Genomic DNA, 19,959 nt, shown 5'->3' on the forward strand with positions numbered 1-19,959 from the left:
AGTCTGTTTGACCTTCTCAGGCACCCTATAAGGAGCCTGATTAATAGGCCTTTGGGGTCTTGTATCCACATAGTGTTGCACCAAGTGGGTGCACCCTGGTTTCCCAGTAAACATGTCCCCAAACTCCTGTAACACTGCTCAGATTTCTCAAACCTAAATAGGGGATAGCTGCTGGGACATTGCTACCCCTTGCACTGAGGTGTCAGTCTGAGCCTCAATGAGGAGATCAGTCACCAGATTCCCCTCAGACTCCTACTGCCATCCACTGCAAATACTCAGCATAATGGCCTCCCTATCATGGTAAGGCTTCATTATGTGAACATGGTACAATTTATGTCCCTGCCTCCTGCCTAGCAGTTCTACCATGTAGTTAACTTCACTGACCTTCCTTACCACTTTGTAGGATCCCTTCCAATCTCCTGCAGCTTGTTGTGTCTGACAGGTATGAGAACTATAACCTGCTGCCCTACAGCATACTCTCTACCTCCAGCATTCCTGTCATACCAGACCTTTTTCTGTTGTTGGGCTTCTGCCGGGTTCTCTTGGGCCAAGCCCATGAGTTCCCTGAGCCTTGTCCTGAGGTTTAGGACATATGCCACAACAGACTCCTTGTGGGATTCACACTCATTCTCCCACTCATCTTGACTCAAATCTAGAGGTCCCCTCACCCTATGCCCATACAGCAACTCAAAGAGTAAAAAAACTGTGGATTCCTGTGGCACCTCCCTCTAAGCAAACAATAGATGGGGAAATATTTGTCCCACTCCCTCTTGAACTGGTCTGCAAATGCCTGTAGCATCATCTTGAGTGTAGAGTTTAACCTCTCAACAAGACCATTAGTCTGGGGATAGTATGGGGTGGTCTTTAGGTGCTTCACCACACAGTACTTCCACAGACAAGTCATCAGGTCTGACATGAAATTGGCACCTCTGTCAGTCAGTATTTCCTTTAGGAAACCCACCATGCTGAAAAATCTCTAACAAAGCATTTGCTACATTTTCTGCCGCAACGAAGGACAGAGCCACCACCTCGGGTTATCTGGTAGTATAAGCTACTACCACTAGGATATACTTTTTCTCTGTGGAACTTGGGCTTCTCAGAAGCCCCAGAATATCCATAGCTACCATCTAAAATGGCTCCTTAATTACAGGCAAAGGCATGAAAGGAGCTTTCACCTTGTCTCCTGCCTTGCCTACATTTTGGCACTGCTCACAGGTCCTGCAGTACCCTGTTGCATCTCTGGAAATCCCAGGCAGATAGAAGTTCTGCATAATACATCTCTTTGTAGGTTTTATGCCCATATGACCTGCAAAGGGAATGTCTTGGTCTATGGCTAGGAGTCCCAGATGGTAGGCTCTGGGCACTACTGACTGCTGTATTCTCTCACCCTCTAGCCCTCCCTCAGCAGTCCACTCTATATACACTAACTCTTTGTCCCAGTATACAGATTTCCCCTTCCCTTGAAAATCAGGTGACTCACTAGCTACCTCTCTCAGGCCTTGTAATGTAGGGTCTGAGAGCTGAGCCTGTCTCAGCTCTCTCTTGGTAACCCTTCCCAGCTCCCCTTCCACAGGAAGTCTTGTATCCTCTGACAGTGGTGCCTCACTGTCAGCCTGGGTACTACTACTCACCTCTGCCCTTGCAGTCACTCTGTCCAAGGAACATCAGTACCCACAAGCAGCTATGGCTCACCTTCAGTCTCACTACTACAGAACAGCTCACTCCCTGAAGTAACCAGCTCACGAGTTCTGGCTACAAGTGTGCAGTCTGTCTGGGTTTCCCCCCAGGCTGCCAGATGCACATGCTTGTCTCAAACCTGGCTGTGTGCAACTGCATGCACACATGGTACTGTATTATCAAAATCATTCCCTATCAGGACATCTGCAGGGATATTCTAAAACACACCTACTTGCTAATTTTCTTTTCCACCCTCCCAGTCAAGGTGAACCCTAGCCAAAGGTATTTGGAATGAGGTGCTCCTCTTTAACTATTGCAGGCTTTGCAATGGTTAGGTCAGGGGCTGTGTCTCTCTTAGCAATGGCCTCTTTCTCATTTACTAATATAAGATATAACCTCTTGTGGTAGTTTGGTACCCTTGTTGTCTTGAGACAACTTACTGCTGGCATTTTGTCATTTCTACTTACTGGCTCTCCCATCTTTTGCTCCCCACCTTGCCTCTGTGGACATCTATATGCTACATGGCCTCACTGGTTGCATTTAAAACATTTAATCCTTGGTTATGGACATGTACCTGGACTAGTGGCTCCCCCCTGCTACTGGCAAACTCTGTTAGGGTGATCTGGGCTGCCAACCATGGTTTCCCTTAGACACATGAGCAGTGCTGGGTGTCCCTGTCCTGTGCAGTGATGCCCTTCTTACTAGGTATAGGTCTCCGTTCTTCCCCACCTGATCTGCAGTATTGCATTGTCTATCAACTAACCAAATTCTCACATCTTCAGGCAAAGTGCTACGGGCTTGTTCCCTCACCAAAAGGACTGCCAGCCTTTCAAAAGTGGTGACCTGACATCCACTCACCCACCTATGAAAATAAGTGCTTAGTTCTGCAACATAGTCACACACACTTTCATCTGCCTTGCGTCTATGCTCACAAAACATTTTCCTATAAGCTTCAGGTGTTAACTTAAAACATTCTAAAAGACAGTTTTTTTACAGTATTATAATTTAAGCAATCAGTATCAGACAATTTAGAAATAGGAGTTACAGCTTTACCATGGAGTAAGGGGTTCAGGAACTGTACGCAGAACCCTTGGTCAACATTATACTGTTTACTTACCCTTTCAAACATATGAATGAAACTATCAAAATTATCCCCCTCTGTAAATTGTGGGAGAAGTTTATTGATCTTTGTTGTTTCTGAGGTAGGGTTACTCCCTTCCCTATTACCTCCATGACCCTGGTGAAGAGTCAGCATCTCCTTTTCATGTTGCCTCTGCCTCTCATTCTCTTCAGCTTCCAGATGTCTCAGTCCCTCTGTTGCTTCTAATTCCATTTGTTTCTCCTACCGCAGTCTCTCTGTTGATTCTGTCTCCAAACCTTTGGCCACCAGTTTAGGTCTGTTTAACTCCAGACAGATTTTTAAGTCCTCTATTGCAAGGTTGAACTGTCCATTTTCTGAGAGTTGTACATCTCTAAGGCCAGGCTGGTTGTGCTCCTGGTTGCTATTCTGTGATGCAGCTGTGCCCAAGGCAGCAATCATTTCTGCTTTAGTCAGGTTAGCATGCACCAGTCCTTTATCTTGGCACATTTCAGCCAACTGGCTCCTTATCAACTTGCCATACCTTTCTGCTGACATGCTTGCCTGCTCTCCCTGACTATGTAAGCTAACAAAAAAAAAACAATTGTGATATGAAACTCTAAATGTTCACTGTGTGGTTGGTTGAGAGTATAAACAACTTCCTTAGTAACCACTGTTTACAGGCTACAGGAATTCAATATCCACACTTCTACAAGCCAGTTAATATATGATGTGGCTATCCCATCACTGCCACCAATTAATATGTGATGCCCCTGCTCCAGCCCAGTAATCAAGGAGCCTCAATCCTCACCACTGGCAACAGTGGGGAATGTAGACACTGGGAGGATGAGAAGTACACACACAGTAAAGTGCAATGCCCCCTTAAGAGCACACAGAGACTATGGTCAGCATGCAGCTGGTTTCTCCCTCTTTCTCCAGATCCCCAGTTAGACTCCCAACTGGCACAGCTATAGGCTTGAGATCTCAGCTAAGTGGCCAAGCCAAAACCTCCAGCACCCTCTTTGTCTAGTCTAACCAGTGCTTCATGTCCCTGCCCAAGTAGCTCTCTCTCTCTCTCACACACACACACACACACACACACACACACACACACACACACACACACACACACACACACACACACACACACACACACACACACACACACACACACACACACTTTGAGGTTTGATTTATGTACAAACACACACATACCTGGGAAAGGGTTGCATGGGTTTACTAGCTATGCCCCTTTCTGCCCAGATTATAAGGTAGCTCCAGTTGCCACCAGCCACCCTTATCAGCTACTCTAAGACACTTAAGAAAGGGTGTCTAATCCTACTGTGTAATGTTACTAGTAATCCAAATGGTAGCCTGACCAAGAGGAAGATGATTTAGGAGTGGCCTGTACAGTGTCACCATATAGATATGCAAGCATTCTAAGAGCTTAAATATCTCTAAATAAACCAGCCATAATTAAAAGGTTTAAGTATATTTAATAATAAATTAAAGAACAAGACAATACCAGATAAGTAATCAGTTACATCAGAGTTCAAAAATCACAGGAAATATTTAAAACAACATTGCAGGATAGTCTCATATAAATAAAGAAAACATCTAAGCTACACTTTACTATACTCCTATCTGAATCTAAAAGAGTTACTGTGCCCCAAAAACTTACTTATAGCAAGATAAGTGCAGATGTGTTGATGAGTAGATGTTCTTGCTAGGTCAAAGACAAAATACAAAATACCCAGTCTCTCTCTCAGTGAGTATTTAAATTAATTTCAAATATTACACCTGGGTTAGCTTGGATGCCATCACTTTTTGTCACCTGACTTCTGTTCCAAGGCTAAATACCCATTGTAGCATTTGAAATCTCCTTGTGAAAATACGTAGACAAAGCTTCTGCTCAGAGTTGTGCAGCTGGTGGAAGTCATAAAGCAATAAAACACTTCCACACCTCAATCCTAGTAATTACTTCTCTTTCAATACAATACAAAAAAACTTCTAGCTCTAGGCATTGTGTCTTCTACTGCACTGAAACTGAGAGATAACATGTTTTGTTTATGGCCCAGTTATAAAGTAACTTAACTCAACTATTCTTAAGTTTTGCAAGTTAATCTCCTGTTAAAATATGTAATGTGTATCTAAACTGTTACAATAGTGCCTATACATTTCTGCTCAGTACTTTAAAAATATCTCTTCAGCACAGATGTCTATGCAATAGGGCATACAGGTCTAATATAGTGATAACACAAGCAATTGCATCTTGCTGATATCCACAAATGACATATAACTTTACAAAATTCCAGATAGCTGTGATGGCAGTATCTCCTTCTGTCACCCTTCTATATAAATCATATTAATATTTGCAAATGACATATAATTATTTACAAAATTCCAGCTAGCTGAGGTGGCAGTATTTCCCTTTGTCACACTAGATATTAATTAAACAATTCTTGACATGCATGAAAGCCTCTCTTCAGACCCAGTTAGTATACGGACAGGCCTCTGCTTACTCTGTAATGTATAGCACGGTTTATTTTAAAGAATCCCATAAGGCTAGTTGTGCATCTGGGACATCATGTAATACAACTCTTGCTTCTCATTTACTGCCATATTATTAGAGAGTGGTTGTTCACTTACTTGTTCCTAGATGCCTGAATTCCACTACTAAGCTGATAATGTTATGAAGACTTATGAAACCCACGTCAGAGCAAGACATGAGATGGGATTCATGGATGTTTAGCTCATTGCAGTGTGCAAATTAACATGAGTATTGGCCATGTACAAGATGTGAGTGGTTCAAAGACACAGTGTGCCTGTGCAGTCTTAAAAACTGTGTCTTTCAGTACATGCCAAATAGAGCATAATGTCATGGAAATTAGGAACTCCATGCAAATGAGTCATGCAAATTATGTAAAGGAAGAAACCCAAAATTTTGTAGCAAGTCAGAAAAACATAAAATGGGTGCACAGACATTGTGATGTGTGATGCATGGAGCAATACTTGAGCAGCAGCTGCAGCAACAGTAGCAGAGCAGCATGTGTTGAGAGCCATTGTCAGAGTGAGTGCTTGGATTGTTGGGAGTCATGGCCCTCTGTGACACTATAGGAGGTACACACAGCATCTGATATACCACCAACTCACAGACCTTTTCCAAATGAATAGGGATACTTTAAGGGACATAGTCAAACTGTGTCACCCACAAATGGCCTGAGTGGCAATGTGTGGTATACCTATTCCTGTGGGTACTAAGTTATAGGCAGCCTTAACCATCTTAGATGCAAGAACTTTCCAGTCACCTACTGGGGGCACATTAAGGATATTGCATGTATCAGTCTTGCAAATCCTAAACCATTTCCTGGATACAGTATTGCAACATATGGAGGAACTTATTTGGTTCCCCAGGGCTGTGGATATGAGAACCAACACTATGAAGTCATTTTATGATGTAGCCTGTTTCCCTGAGGTTCTGAGAGCTATAAATTAAAAAAAATGTTGCTCTTAAGTCTCTACCCAAAGGCCTGCAATTCATTAGCAGGAAGGACTTCCACTCCTTGAATAATGGGTGGGCTGCACTTCTTTGGGCATTATTTATAATGTGTTTGTGTAACATCCTGGCAGCATACTTGATTCACATGTTTGGCACACACCTGACTTTGCCAATAGTTTCTAGGAAGTGACTTTTTACATAGCAATTTGATTGGTTGATGTACTTAAATGCTATACTGACAGGTCTATACACTCAGGTATCCTGGAAGCAGTGAGTAGGCCACACAAAACAGGCTGTCTCTTGTGTGTTGTAGGTGATGCAAGATATGTCTTAGAACCCTAGTTGATAACCCCAATATGCAACCTCCAAACAATGCAAAAAATAGCCTAGAACACAGCCGACTTGAAATGTAGTGGAGTATGCATTTGGACTCCTGTAGTAATGCTTCTGATTTCTCAACACCATAGGAAAGGCAGACATATGCATTAAAATATTTGCTCTGTGTGCCATACTACACAATATGGCATTATGCAGACAACTGCATCAACAGGTGAATGTTCTAGTAGGGTTTTTCATAATAATTGCGCAGCAGCAAAATGGCAGGGTAAAAAAAAACAGGAAAGGAACACACAGAATTAGTACTACAACTGAGGCAGAGGTGGGTGCAATATATTGCAACACTGCAAACAGATGGCATCTGGCCCTCAACTATGAAATGTGACACAGACAACATGGAAAAATGATGCATGTGTTTTCACACCCAGGCTATGCAGAGCAGTGCATGGGCTGGCTAGTCCATACATCAGACATCAGCATATTCACAAGGGTTAGGGGGTAGGCAGGTCCCAGTCATCATCATTTGCAAAGGTGGGGATAGGTGACTGCAATACTATAATATGAGGTAAGGTCATGGGGGTGACCATGACAGCCATGTATTCAGAGTGTTTTTGGGGAGTCAGAAATCAAATCCTCCGATGGTGGGATGGTATGGTCATGGCATGACCATTAGTAGTGTCCACTGTGTTGGCTTGAAGTTTTAGGACTAATTGTAGTCTGTAGCAGGGAAAGAGTAGAATGATGTATGGGATAATGAGTGTTCATAATGCTGAGATATCCCATATGAGGAACCTAATGAAGTCTATTGCCCATGACTTGTGGGATGTCCATGACTGAAGATGGCATAATATGTGTCTACAGAGACAAGAAAATGACAGAACTATGAGCACACATATGCATCCTGTTGCTCTGGTCAATACCCATGAGTGGAGTGGTAGGCTGAGTGCCCACAACTGACAGCAGTGCTGTTTCATCATTGTTCTGTCTAGTATCACTTGGGACAATCTCTGACTGATCTCTTTGCATCCAGTCTCTCCCATGGTCATGGACCCTGTGGAACAGGCCAGATGGAGATTGCAATGTGTCTCAGGAAGGCATATTTGAAGGCTATATTTACCATGAGTGATTTCAGAAGCATTGCATTCTTTCTGTCCCTGTTCTTTATGTCACAGTGAAGTTGGTGCACATCATCCCAAAACCACAGAACACATTACTATCTTCACAATGTTGTGGGTACCACCTGTCTGTGTGTAGATATTAACCTACACATCCACTGGCTAATATCGAGGTGTAGCCATATCAGGGACAGTCCTGGAGTCATTAAATCACCCATCTTCTGTATTTATCTCTAATGGGTATGTTGACCTTGGAGGCCATGTGCATTTCAGATACTATGTCGATTGAAGACACAGGCAGAGCTTGTGAAGGACTCTCAAGTAAAGAATGTCTGTCATGCATTGGTGAGGCTGTGTGATTGTCTAGTACCTTCTACAGGGGCCTTTGTAATGGTGGATGTCTGTGACTCCTCCCTTTCTTGTGTTGCAGACAGTGCCACTGTGACATCAGACTGTGTCACTTGCATGCCATCATCAGTCAGAGAACAAATATGCAGGTGGGTCTTGGTCATTTATTTCTTTCAAACATACAGGAGAGTGTACTAATCCACACTGTAAAAGACATTATTAACCTGTTGCTTCCCCTACTGACACACAGCTGGTTGGTGCCAATCCAGCTCACATATGCACGCCGCAGCTAGGTATGAGGGGCCACTGTCCTGGGTAGTAAGGGACTTCAAATCTCCTCACTTAAGTACTGGTTCCACTGTCTGTTCCCTGTGGTGAAACTGTCTGTCCCAATGTCCTCTGTCATCTCCTTTGCATGAAGTATCATATCAGTAACCATTTGTCATAGCTGTTGTAGAGGCCTGCTATGACTACCCACAGCAGTTACTTTCAGCTCCAGTCTCTGCCAAATCTGGTCTTGATGATGCACGTCTGTGCTCTTTTGCCCAGAAGGTACACACCATGAGTATAGAGGACCTGCAGTAACACGGCATTCACATGAACTTTTCAAGGTATAATCATTCACTTGTAGACAAATCATGTCAATTAGTGGGTGTGTATGGTATGCTGTAGGATGCATATAACTATGGCCACAGCCCCCTCTGTGTGCATTTGATTATCAACTGCAGTTATTACTATCCATTTACGTGGTGTAGCTCTGGGTTATTAGCTACAGTCAGTGCTATGCACAGGTTACCTTGACTTACATTCTGCAGTCAAGTCTTAACATAGGTCCCTGGCACTCTTTGTGGCATATCTTTCTCATGCTTTCCTGTGCTCCTGGTTTAACCACAGGCACATGGTACAGTGTCATATCAGCATCAGTGGTTCCCATTTATGCACACACCATGAATCTGCCTCACTGTTACAGAAATCCACAACAAGGTTTGTTGCTGCTGCTGAGGTTCTTTGCTAGACAGCACTATTTCCATAATAGTGCCAGAGGTTTTATTGAAATTTCTCAATGTCCAGGTTTTATGGTTGTAAGCATTGCTGTGCAAAATGGTGCTGTCACTATACATTGGGCTAACTACATCCAGATAGTACAATGTGTATGCAGTGGTTATGCTAGTGGAGCAAATTAAAACCACTGCCAACTGCTGTTTGTGCGAAATGCACTATCCATACATTCAGTGCTAGTTATAAATGTCCCGGTGAGGAAAAAGCATGAGACATCTATGCATATGGCAAGTGTACACTCATAGCACTGTGGAGGAGTACTATGATAATGCTGTAGCACCACAGTGCAATGCTACCACCATATCTTAGTACCACTGTGTTGCTCTATGTTATGTGATGTGATTCACAGACATGCATCCATGCACACAGGGATACCATTTTGCTTCTCATGTGGACCTGATTGAGTGGCCATGGCTACTTCAAGCACTGGGGAATGCAGATAACCAGCTTGTTGTGTGGCAAGATCAGGATATTCTTCTTCTTCTTGCACAAGAACTTAATGGAGTGTCCAGTAGGCCATTATGATGGCCCATTACATAAAGTGGATTTTGTACATAAGCTGGTTAGAATAGTGAGTGACACATCTAGTATCACCCATTGTGGAGACCAGTGCCTGCAGAAGTAGGGCTGCCTGAAGTGATAACACCCATACCTGCTTCACCAGTGTATGGCAGAAGTTCAGGAGACAGAACTTTAAATGTACTGTAAGCATTTGACAAACATTTTTTTCAGTACCATTGACTTTTACTACCTCAGGTGTTGTACATGTATACTTACGAGTACATACTTTGTTTTCCACTGGTGCAGAAGATGTAGCTAAACATGATTGGGTGCAAAGTATGGAATGCCTACTTCAGTAGTAGGATGAGTATGACATTTGTGCTTGTCCACTGTATATCTGTGATTATGTTTGCAGCATTTATGTGAGATACTTTTCCCCATTGTTTTGCCCTTTTGCAGGTCCATTTGTGGAAGAGAAGGACGTGAGGCCACTGCCACTGGCACTAGTTCACTAGGGGCCTGTCTCTCTGCGAAAGGTAAACTGAAGGAGTCAACTGCACGTCTGCTTGCGAGGGGGTGGGGGTCCCCCTGAAAGTGGACTGGAGGAGTCTCAAGTGATCTCCTTGTGTTAGCTGCAGAGGCTGGTGGATGTTGATGTGTAGTGGTAAGTAGATGCCTTCCTTAACAATAAAGACCATCTTCTGACATAACTGTTTGAGAATTGGTTGAGTCACATTTCTGGGAGGCTTTCACCATCAGACTGCCAGAGGAGCAAATGGACGATAATGTCAGGCACCCAGGTGAGTGATGCCTGAGTTTGTTACCTCTGGACTGGCCTGACATCCAGCCATGCCAAGACCCTACCTTATTGCCATTCTGCCTCCCCTTAGGTATCATTACTCATTCCTTGTTCATTGCCCAACCGTTTCCATCACCATTTGTTCACCCTCAGTATACATGTGCTCGTCCACTGTTCTCTCACCTTTTATATGCATACCATCCCTGTCTATCTGTTTATGTTCTGTGGCTGTCTGTCTGTCATTATTGCCTGACATTCTTTCCCTACCTTACCTTTCCACCATTCATTTGTATTACTTAGGTAAGTTCCACTTTCAAAAAAATGTTTCCTTCCTCTTTCATATCTTATGGTTAACTACCCTTTTGTGTATCACTCATCTTGCTGTTCATCCATTTCCTAACTTTACTATATACATGATTTCTACCCCATTTATATAATTTAAAGGTAGCCACAAAGCTGTGGACAGTCACATTGATGTATCTGTTGGCCGCTGTTCTGCTATTCTTGGATCAGATGGGTGACATGCATCTATGTAATGCTGTCTTGTACAAATGAGGATGCATTACACAATTATGCTTTTCTGCTTTCTGTGTAACATCCATCACATTGGTTATGTGCTGCTGTAGCACTTTTGTTGTCACAGAGCACCCTAACACTGTTTATCCCATGATCTCCATGCAGCTTTTTACTTCTGAAATACTTTGTTTAGACTGTCAACACTATTCAATGTCTTAATATATGTCTAATTAACTATATGACTCATTGTACAGTGACCACCTCAAAAATTAGCACTGCATAGCAACACAGCACTTCTCTTTGAATCCTAGACATGATGTTAAATAAGCACATGGTATTTAAGGGACATTTGGCCAGTTTGCTGCTGTAATACAAGAAATCTGGCACTACTTGCATTATAATTCCACATTATAACTGACAGGATGTGGATTGAAAAATGACATTGTTTTTAAACACAAGAACACTAGGTGAATTTCTCTTAACAAATAACAAGTATGAAATGACAAAAATTATGTATTAAATGGGAAATGGTTAACCAACAACATCTTTTTAAAACCAGCCCATAGAATGAAAAAAAAAAGAAAACTTCAAAAAATCCTTACAACAGACGCAGCCATATGGCAAAGAGGGGTAACACCCTGATTATGATGCAGGTGACTTCGGCCTAGCAAGTTTGGGTGCTGAGAACCCTGTCATGCAGGTTGAGAGTGAATGGCCATTGCTGGATCACCCATTCTGGTGGAAGGGAGGCAGTGTGACTGCTGCACCATTGACATCTACAGGTATGTAGAGGAACTGCAGGAAGTTAAACTATTTGGGTAGTTAATAGTTATTGGTCAAATCTTTGTGCTCACAGAAGCCCCAAGATTTTCCTCTGGGAAACATGCAAGAGCTTCTCTCAGACAGCATCATTCAGCAGCATCACAGCTGCTGCAGGAAGGGGTTAGGTCTGACCTACATGACTCAAACACTGGCTACTCACTAACGCTTAACTCTCATGAATGGTCCACTTGTGCTTTCTTTCAGGTTTAAATTCTCCTTACATCCATCATTTTCTTCTGCATACAGTTAAATTATATAGGATAAATCTGAGGATTTAGATGCATATAAAGCTAAAATGAAGCTAAACTCTGTAAGTACAGGGCAGAATAACATTGACAGAGCAAGGTGTAATGTAAAAATGCTTCAAACAATATGTAAAAATAAAAGATGCTGCAGTATGTCAATTTGATGCAGCAGTTCAAAATGAAAAATGTTTAGCTCAGCATCCACTAAGGGGTGGCTATTAGCATGACAGGAAGCAATGTCAAGAACTCAGTAAATGGCAGAAAATGCAGGAAGTGCAGGCTTTGTAAACATTTTCTCAAATATACAAGTCAAGAAATAAGGGGCAGTACAGGTGACTGATGCAAATAAAACCAGAGATTGCATAGTTGCTAAACTAAACATTTCTGTGACTCAGATGATATGCTTGTGAATACAGATGATACCATGTGATGAGTCTGTGTGTACTATTTCTTCACTGAGCACTGAAAACAGCATAAACCACTTGGCTGAAAAGCTGTGTATAAATTTGGACATTTATCACATTTAAACTAGATAACAGAGCAGAAAGCAATAAAGAAATGAGCTGAAACTGAAAACTTAATCCACAGAAATAGTGACGATCAGCCAGAAACGCCACCAACAATAATCCATAAGTGCTGAATTTTAAAATCTTTGCAATTTAAAACAAGTTAAGTACGAGCTCTCATCCGGTTTTACAGGCCTTCATCAGACAATTAAAATAGTCATATGATTGATTTAAATATAGTAAAGTCATGTGATAAATTAAAAAAAAAAGATTTAAGATACATTGTAACACTATAACAGCATCAGCGAATACTGAAAAAGCTTAAAGCATGCATCACATTACCTATAGTAATGCCATAAAATAAATAGGTTAATATATTTTTGTAAAAAGTATATGTTTAAAAGTGTAAAATTATGTAAAAACATGAAAGGATTGTGTGCAATGTATAAAAACTACAAATAAGTATTAATATTAATATGAAAATACACATTAATTAGTGCATCTCTAATAGGCTACCACAATAGTTCCTTACAGGATCTTTATAGGGAATAGCTGTATGTTAAATTAGGTTGTAAAAATTTAAAATAAAAAATAATAATAAATATAATATGTGAGACAAAAGTTAAAGGTGAAACTAAAATAATGAACTTGCAGAACAAGCAGAAAGTAACATTATAACTAAAAGTCCTTTCAGAAAACTTTTAGAAAAGCTTGAGTTTCATTAGTGACTTATATTGGTCATAAATTGAAACCATTCAGTCAGATAGAGCTGTGCTGTATGTATAAATACGGAGTACAATTCATTGTATAAAGTTGTGTTATTATATCATCCAGGTTTGTTTGGTGGGTCTAACTGTGTGTAGATCCAAGTGCAACATACTAGAGGTAATGGTATATTCAGCCACAGTGATTTGTACACTCACAGAGAAAGTGATTTGGATACTCATGGAGCTAATGATTCACTCATTTGTGGTGACAATAATTTCAAGATTAGATTCATGCTGTACAGTCTGGGATGCAAAAAAGCAAACTGCAGTCTGCCGTGTCACCAAATGTTATATGATATTTTTGGAGAGTATGCTGACTTTTTGCCTGGTTGGCTTGTATATTCAGAGCATATTGTATTGAAATAAATTTAGAGGTGACACCATGTCCCATGGAAAGTATAACTGACATTAAGGGAAATAACTGTAAAAGAACTGAAAAAACAGAGGGTTTGGGCTTACTTGCACAGTGATTGTGGTCATGTCTGAAAATATTCAGATATGCATTGCCCCCTCATCACTTGAATAGAATTATTCTACAACAGCACTTTCCATTGAAAACAGTTGAAGAAATGGTCTCTACAATGCCCAGGGTGTAATGCTTTTCAGTCATAAATGCCTGTCAGGGCTTTTGGCAGAACAAACTAGATCCAGATAGCTTGAGACTGGGCACATTTAGCATTCTGCTAAGCAGACATTGGTTTCTTCCCCAGCTATTAAGAATATTTTTTCAGTATACTGTAGAGTCAATATACTGAGGTACAACATTGTGTATACAGTAGATGTGTATACTGTAGAGCCAATATACCAAGGTACAAAATTGTGTATACTGTATAGCCAATATACTGAGGTACAACATTGTGTATACTGTAGATGTGTATACTGTAGAGTCAATATACTGAGGTGCAACATTGTGTATACTGTAGATGTGTATACTGTAGAGCCAATATACTGAGGTACTACATTGTGTATACTGTAGAGCCAATATACCGAGGTACAACATTGCGTATACTGTAGATGTGTATACTGTAGCGTCAATATACTGAGGTACAACAGAAGTTCATAGGTTCATAGGTAGGTACTAGGCTATCAGCTCTAGGGCCTATACAAACCCAGCCAAAAAGGTACCCTGGCTTTTGCCACCCAAGAAAATTATTTTCCAGTGCCACCATCCTCGGGGTGAATTTCCTATTTCCCATCCAATCATCAAGATTTTTCTTGAAGAGTGCTAATGAGGAGCTTTGTTTGATATCGATAGGTAGTTTGTTCCAGAGTATGGGAAGTCTCTGGGACAGGAATCTATCCCTCCGGCATGTTATGTTTATTGTGGTGACAAGGTTTAGGTCCCTAGAGCATGTAGCTCAGAGGGATTGGGATTTCTTTAAGTGGAGCATGTTCAACAGCTCTGGGTTTGACATAGCTTTGCATGTTAGGCAGAGATTACCTCTGAGTAGGTGATATGAGATGGAGTAAAGCTGGAGTTTTTTGAGACGGTCTGCATAGGGCATCTGTTTGAGGCCAGTAATCCTCTTTGTGAGGTATTTCTGTGGCCTTTCCAGTTGTTGTAGATGTCTTGTGAGGTACATACCAAAATGGGCGTTGTACTCTATAATGGGTCTAATGAGTGATGAGTAGAGTGGAACAATGACCTCTTTTTCTAGATGAGAAACCTTTTGTGATGAGGTGTGCCACGCAGAAGGATTTCCTGACTACTGTGGCAATGTGATTATCAAAGGAGAGACTACTGTCCACCTGTGTCCCAAGGTCTCTTATCACACTTTCAGTGTTAAGTATACTACCGCCTATGTTGTAGTTCATGGGTACAGAGTTTTTACCAAAGGGGATGACAATGCACTTTTAGGCATTGAGCTTGAGGCCATGGCTTTGACACCAGGTATCTGTCTCAGGGAGGTCCTTTTGTAGGATGTCCACATCATTAGGAGTTTTATTTATGGCTCCTAGTTTGCAGTCATCTGCGAACTTTGTTAGCCAAAGACCTTCTGTGATTTGTATACTTGTATCCCTCAACAAACAGGGATTGAATGGGTAGTGGCTAGAATGGGCCATTTAAATGCATCTCAAGCAGAAATAACCTTGGTTCAAGAGATGTTGGATATAATTTTATCTTACAACTTTATATTATTTAATAAACAATATTATAAACAGAGAGAAGAAGTGGCAATGGGCTCACCATGTGGCTCTAGTTATGCCAACATGGTGTTGGCACATTGGGAGACCACACATATCTTTATTAATGAGTTGTTTAAGGATGTTGTAAAATATTATGGTAGATTTATCGATGATACTTTTGTGATCATAGAAGGGTCATCAAGCAAAGCTATAGAATTGGTCGATATGATGAACAACACAACCCAATTCTTAGAATTGTCCTATTCATTTCACAATAATGTTATGTTTTTTCTGGATGTTGAGGTGTCAAAAAATAATGCTGACAGGCGCTATGAAGCTGTATTATATAGGAAGCCAACATATTCAAATAAATTTCTACATTTTTCAAGCGCCCACCCCTTGTATCAGAAACGTTTGGTCTTAAAAGGCCAGTTAGTAAGGGCTGCAAGAATGATATCAACTAATGAGAAATTTGATAAAGAATGTATGGTCCTAAAGGAAATGTTTCTTAGTAGAGCTTATCCTATTCAATTGATAGAGGATCTAATCCAGGAAGTAACATTGAAAAGAATGAATGGTATTTATGAACCAATACTTAACATTAAGGTAGATACCATCAATAGAGAGGCCAATTTAAGTGAGTTAAATCTTGATCAATTTGTATCTATATCCTCCCAAAATGAATTTGATTCAGCGTGCATCATGAGTTTTTCATCCAACTATGTGGGTATAAAGGAAATCATTTTTAAAAATTGGTCTTTATTGAAAGACGAAATGGAATTGAGTTCTATTTTTAATTTCATACCAAAAGTTGTTTGGAGAAAGGGTATTAGTTATAAAGAAATATTTCAAAGGCAAAGAAAATGTAGTAATCGGAATATAGGCATGAAACAATGTGGGTGCTGTCCTTATTGTTATGTAATAGATGGAGGTAGTAAATATAGTTATCAACTCCTTCCAAATATCGTTAAAGGGTAGTTTTAATTGTAATACCAGGGGTGAAGTTTATGTGGCAAAGTGCCAAGCATGTCCCTCCTTTTACATAGGTAAAACAGATAGAAGATTAAGGGATAGAATATCTGAACACCTTAGAAGTATAATACAGAAAAGAGAGGACAATGCTTTGGCAATGCATACCACAATTCACCCACAACACAAATTTAAATTTAAGATAATTCAGCAGATTCCACAAGATGATAGAGGAGGGCCATTAGGTTTATTATTAGAGAAAATGGAGTTGATGTGGCAACTCAGATTAAATGCCTTTGTAAACCCAGGTCTGAATGATAAATGCTCAATAATGTGCTTGCTGAGGTTGAGAAGTTTGGAAAGATAGTTTTTTAAAAATAATATAATATATATATTTTTTTAAAAATAATATTTTTTAAAAAAAGTTTTTTAAAATAAGTTCATGAATTTAAGATACACATGAACATACGTTTTTTTTGAGTAGTAGGTTTATGAATGTAAATATATTTCATCATAAAAAATATATATATGTATGTTCTTATACTTCGTTTCATATATAAACTATAGGTAAGCAGATAAGTGGGTGCTTGGGTGTATACATATCTGTATTTATATGCACATATGTGTGTGTGTATATATATATATATATATATATATATAGAAACATAAAAACATAAAAATATAAAAATATAGAAATATAGAAATGTGCACATATAAGTATAGGTGTTTTAAGCACACGTGAGCATGAATTTATGAATTTTATAAAAGTTTTGCTTAGAATGTTTCAGTAGATGAAATGTTGAATGTAATGTAATTTTATAATTTTATATATAAATATGTAGGTTTTCGTATATATGAATTGTCATCATACATTATATTGATTATATATCATATATTTTACATTATATTTTATATTTTATATATTTTATATAGTTAATATATTTTATATCATGGTTTGTAAATTAAAATATATCAAAAGTAGATAAGAAGGTGTATCCAACTCAATTTAATATACATTAGACCATAGGATTTGTAAAGTTGTTTCCGTAAAAATGACTTGTTTTCAGTCTCTTTTTGTTAGGCTGTATATGCCTTTAAAAAGTAAAGTAATTTCAGGATTTGGCGCGTTTTTTAAAAAGGATGTATAAAAACCAGTCTTAGAATTTTAAATTGGTTTAGTTTCTGAAGAAGTCCCGTATTCAAACGGGACGAAAAACGTATTTTTATTGTCAAGCGTTTAAAACAAGTATTAAAAAACGTTTTTTTGCAAGTCCGGCCATGTTATTCTTTCATTCGTTTGGAGTTTACAGTCGTTTGGACCTTCTGTGTTAGCCTGTACTTCAGAGAAGTAGATACCAAACAGAAGAGGACCCAGGACTGAACCCTGTGGTGCTCCACTTGTCACTGGTCTGAAGTCGGATTTGGAGTCTGTTACTTTCACAGTGTGGGTTCTGTCAGTGAGCCAGTTGGCAACCCATCTTGTGACATAGGGATTTATACCTAGTTTAGGGAGTTTATCTATAATTACAGAGTGGGGGATGGTGTTGAAAGCCTTGGCAAGATCTAGATAGGCTGTGTGAACCACCTTACCCTCGTCTATGCCTTTGGTGACTGTTTGAAAGAAGTCTATCAGGTTTAGGAGACATGATTTGCCTTTTACAAACCCGAACTGGGTGGGGTTCAGTGTCTGGAGATTACCAATGTCTTTGTTTATAAGTTCCACGATGATCCATTCCATGGCCTTGCAGACCAGGCTCATCAGGCTAATGGGGTGTTAGTTCCTGTGGTCTGTGGTGGCTCCCCCCTTGTGGAGTGGGATAACCATCACTGTGCACCATTCAGCAGGCACAAAGCCTGAGGTGAGACTATGATTGAACATGGTACTGAGGTGGGGTGCCAGTTCGCTCTGTAGATCGTGTAGAACGCAGCCTGGGATGTTGTCTGGTCCTATGGATGCTGTGTGCTTGGCTTTGGAGAGTGTGGTTTTTACCTGTGCAGCCGTGCTTATAGGTTCATAGGTTCATGGGTTCATAGGTAGGTACTAGGCTATCGGCCCAAGGGCCTACGTAAGCCTAGTCAACAAGGTACCCTGGCTTACGCCACCCAAGAAAGTTATTTTCCTGTGCCACTATCAAGCAGAGACACAGAAGTGATCACCGGGGTGTATTTCCTATTTGCCATCCACTCATCAAGATTTTTCTTGAAGAGTGCTAATGAAGAACTTTGCTTGACATAGGTGGTAGCCTTTTCCAGAGTATGGGAAGTCTCTAAGACAGGAATCTATCCCTCCAGCATGTCCTGTCGATTGTGGTGACATGGTTTAGGTCCTTAGAGTGTGTAGCTCAAAGGGATTGGGATGTCTTTAGGTGTAGCTTGTCCAACAGCTCTAGGTTTGACATAGCTTTATATGTTAGGCAGAGATCACCTCGTAGTAGGCGATATGCTACAGAGAAAATCTGGAGTTTTTTGAGGCGGTCAGTGTAGGGCATTTGTTTGAGGCCAGTAATCCTCTTGGTAAGGTACTTCTGTGGCCTTTCCAGATGCTGCAGATGTCTTGTGAGGTACATTCCAAAAGGGGCATTATACTCTATAATGGGTCTAATGAGTGTTGAGTAGAGGGGAACAATGACCTCTTTTTTCCTGGATGAGAACCCTTTTATGATGAGGTGTGCCATGTAGAAGGACTACTGTGGTGATGTGACTATCAAAGGAGAGACTACTGTCCATCTGGGTCCCAAGGTCTCTTATCACACATTCAGTGTTAAATAGATTGCTGCCTATGTGGCAGTTCATGGGTACAGAGTTTTTACCAAAGGGGATGACACTGCACTTTTTGGCATTGAACTTGAGGCTATTGTGCTCACACCAAGCATCTGTCTCAGTGAGGCCCTTCTGTAGGATGTCCACATCATTTGGGCACTTGACTATGGCTCCTAGTTTGCAGTCATCTGTGAACTTCATTAGCCAGAGGCCTTCTGTGTTAGCCAGTACTTCAGAGAAGTAGATACCAAACAGGAGAGGTCCCAGGATGTAACTCTGTGGTACTCCACTTGTCACTGCTTTGAGGGCAGATTTGGAGTCTGCAACTTTTACAGTGTGGGTTCTGTCAGTGAGCCAGTTGGCAATCCATCTTGTGATGTAGGTTTTTATATCTAGTTTAGTGAGTTTAGCTATAATTCCAAAATGGGGGATGGTGTCGAAAGCCTTGGCGAGGTCAAGATAGGCTGTGTGAACCACCTTACCCTCATCTACGGCTTTGGTGACTGCCTCAAAAAAGTCGATCAGGTTCAGGAGGCATGATCTGCCTTTCACAAACCAAAACTGGGTGGGATCCAGAGTTTGGAGGTTACCAATGTGTTTATTTATGAGTTCCATGATGATACGTTCCATGGCCTTGGAGACCAGGCTCGTCAGGCTAATAGGTCGTTAGTTCCCAGGATCAGTGGTGGCTCCCCCTTTGTGGAGTTGGATAACTGTTGCTGTGCACCGTTCAGTGGGCACAAAGCCTGATGCGAGGCTATTATTGAACATGGTGCTTAAGTGGGGAGCCAGTTTGTTCTGAAGTTCGTGTAAAATGCAGCCTGGGATGTTGTCC

Source organism: Protopterus annectens, chromosome 3.part1 (genome assembly GCF_019279795.1).
Source record: "Protopterus annectens isolate FY-2018-M chromosome 3.part1, PAN1.0, whole genome shotgun sequence".
NCBI classification, from domain to species: Eukaryota; Metazoa; Chordata; order Ceratodontiformes; family Protopteridae; genus Protopterus; species Protopterus annectens.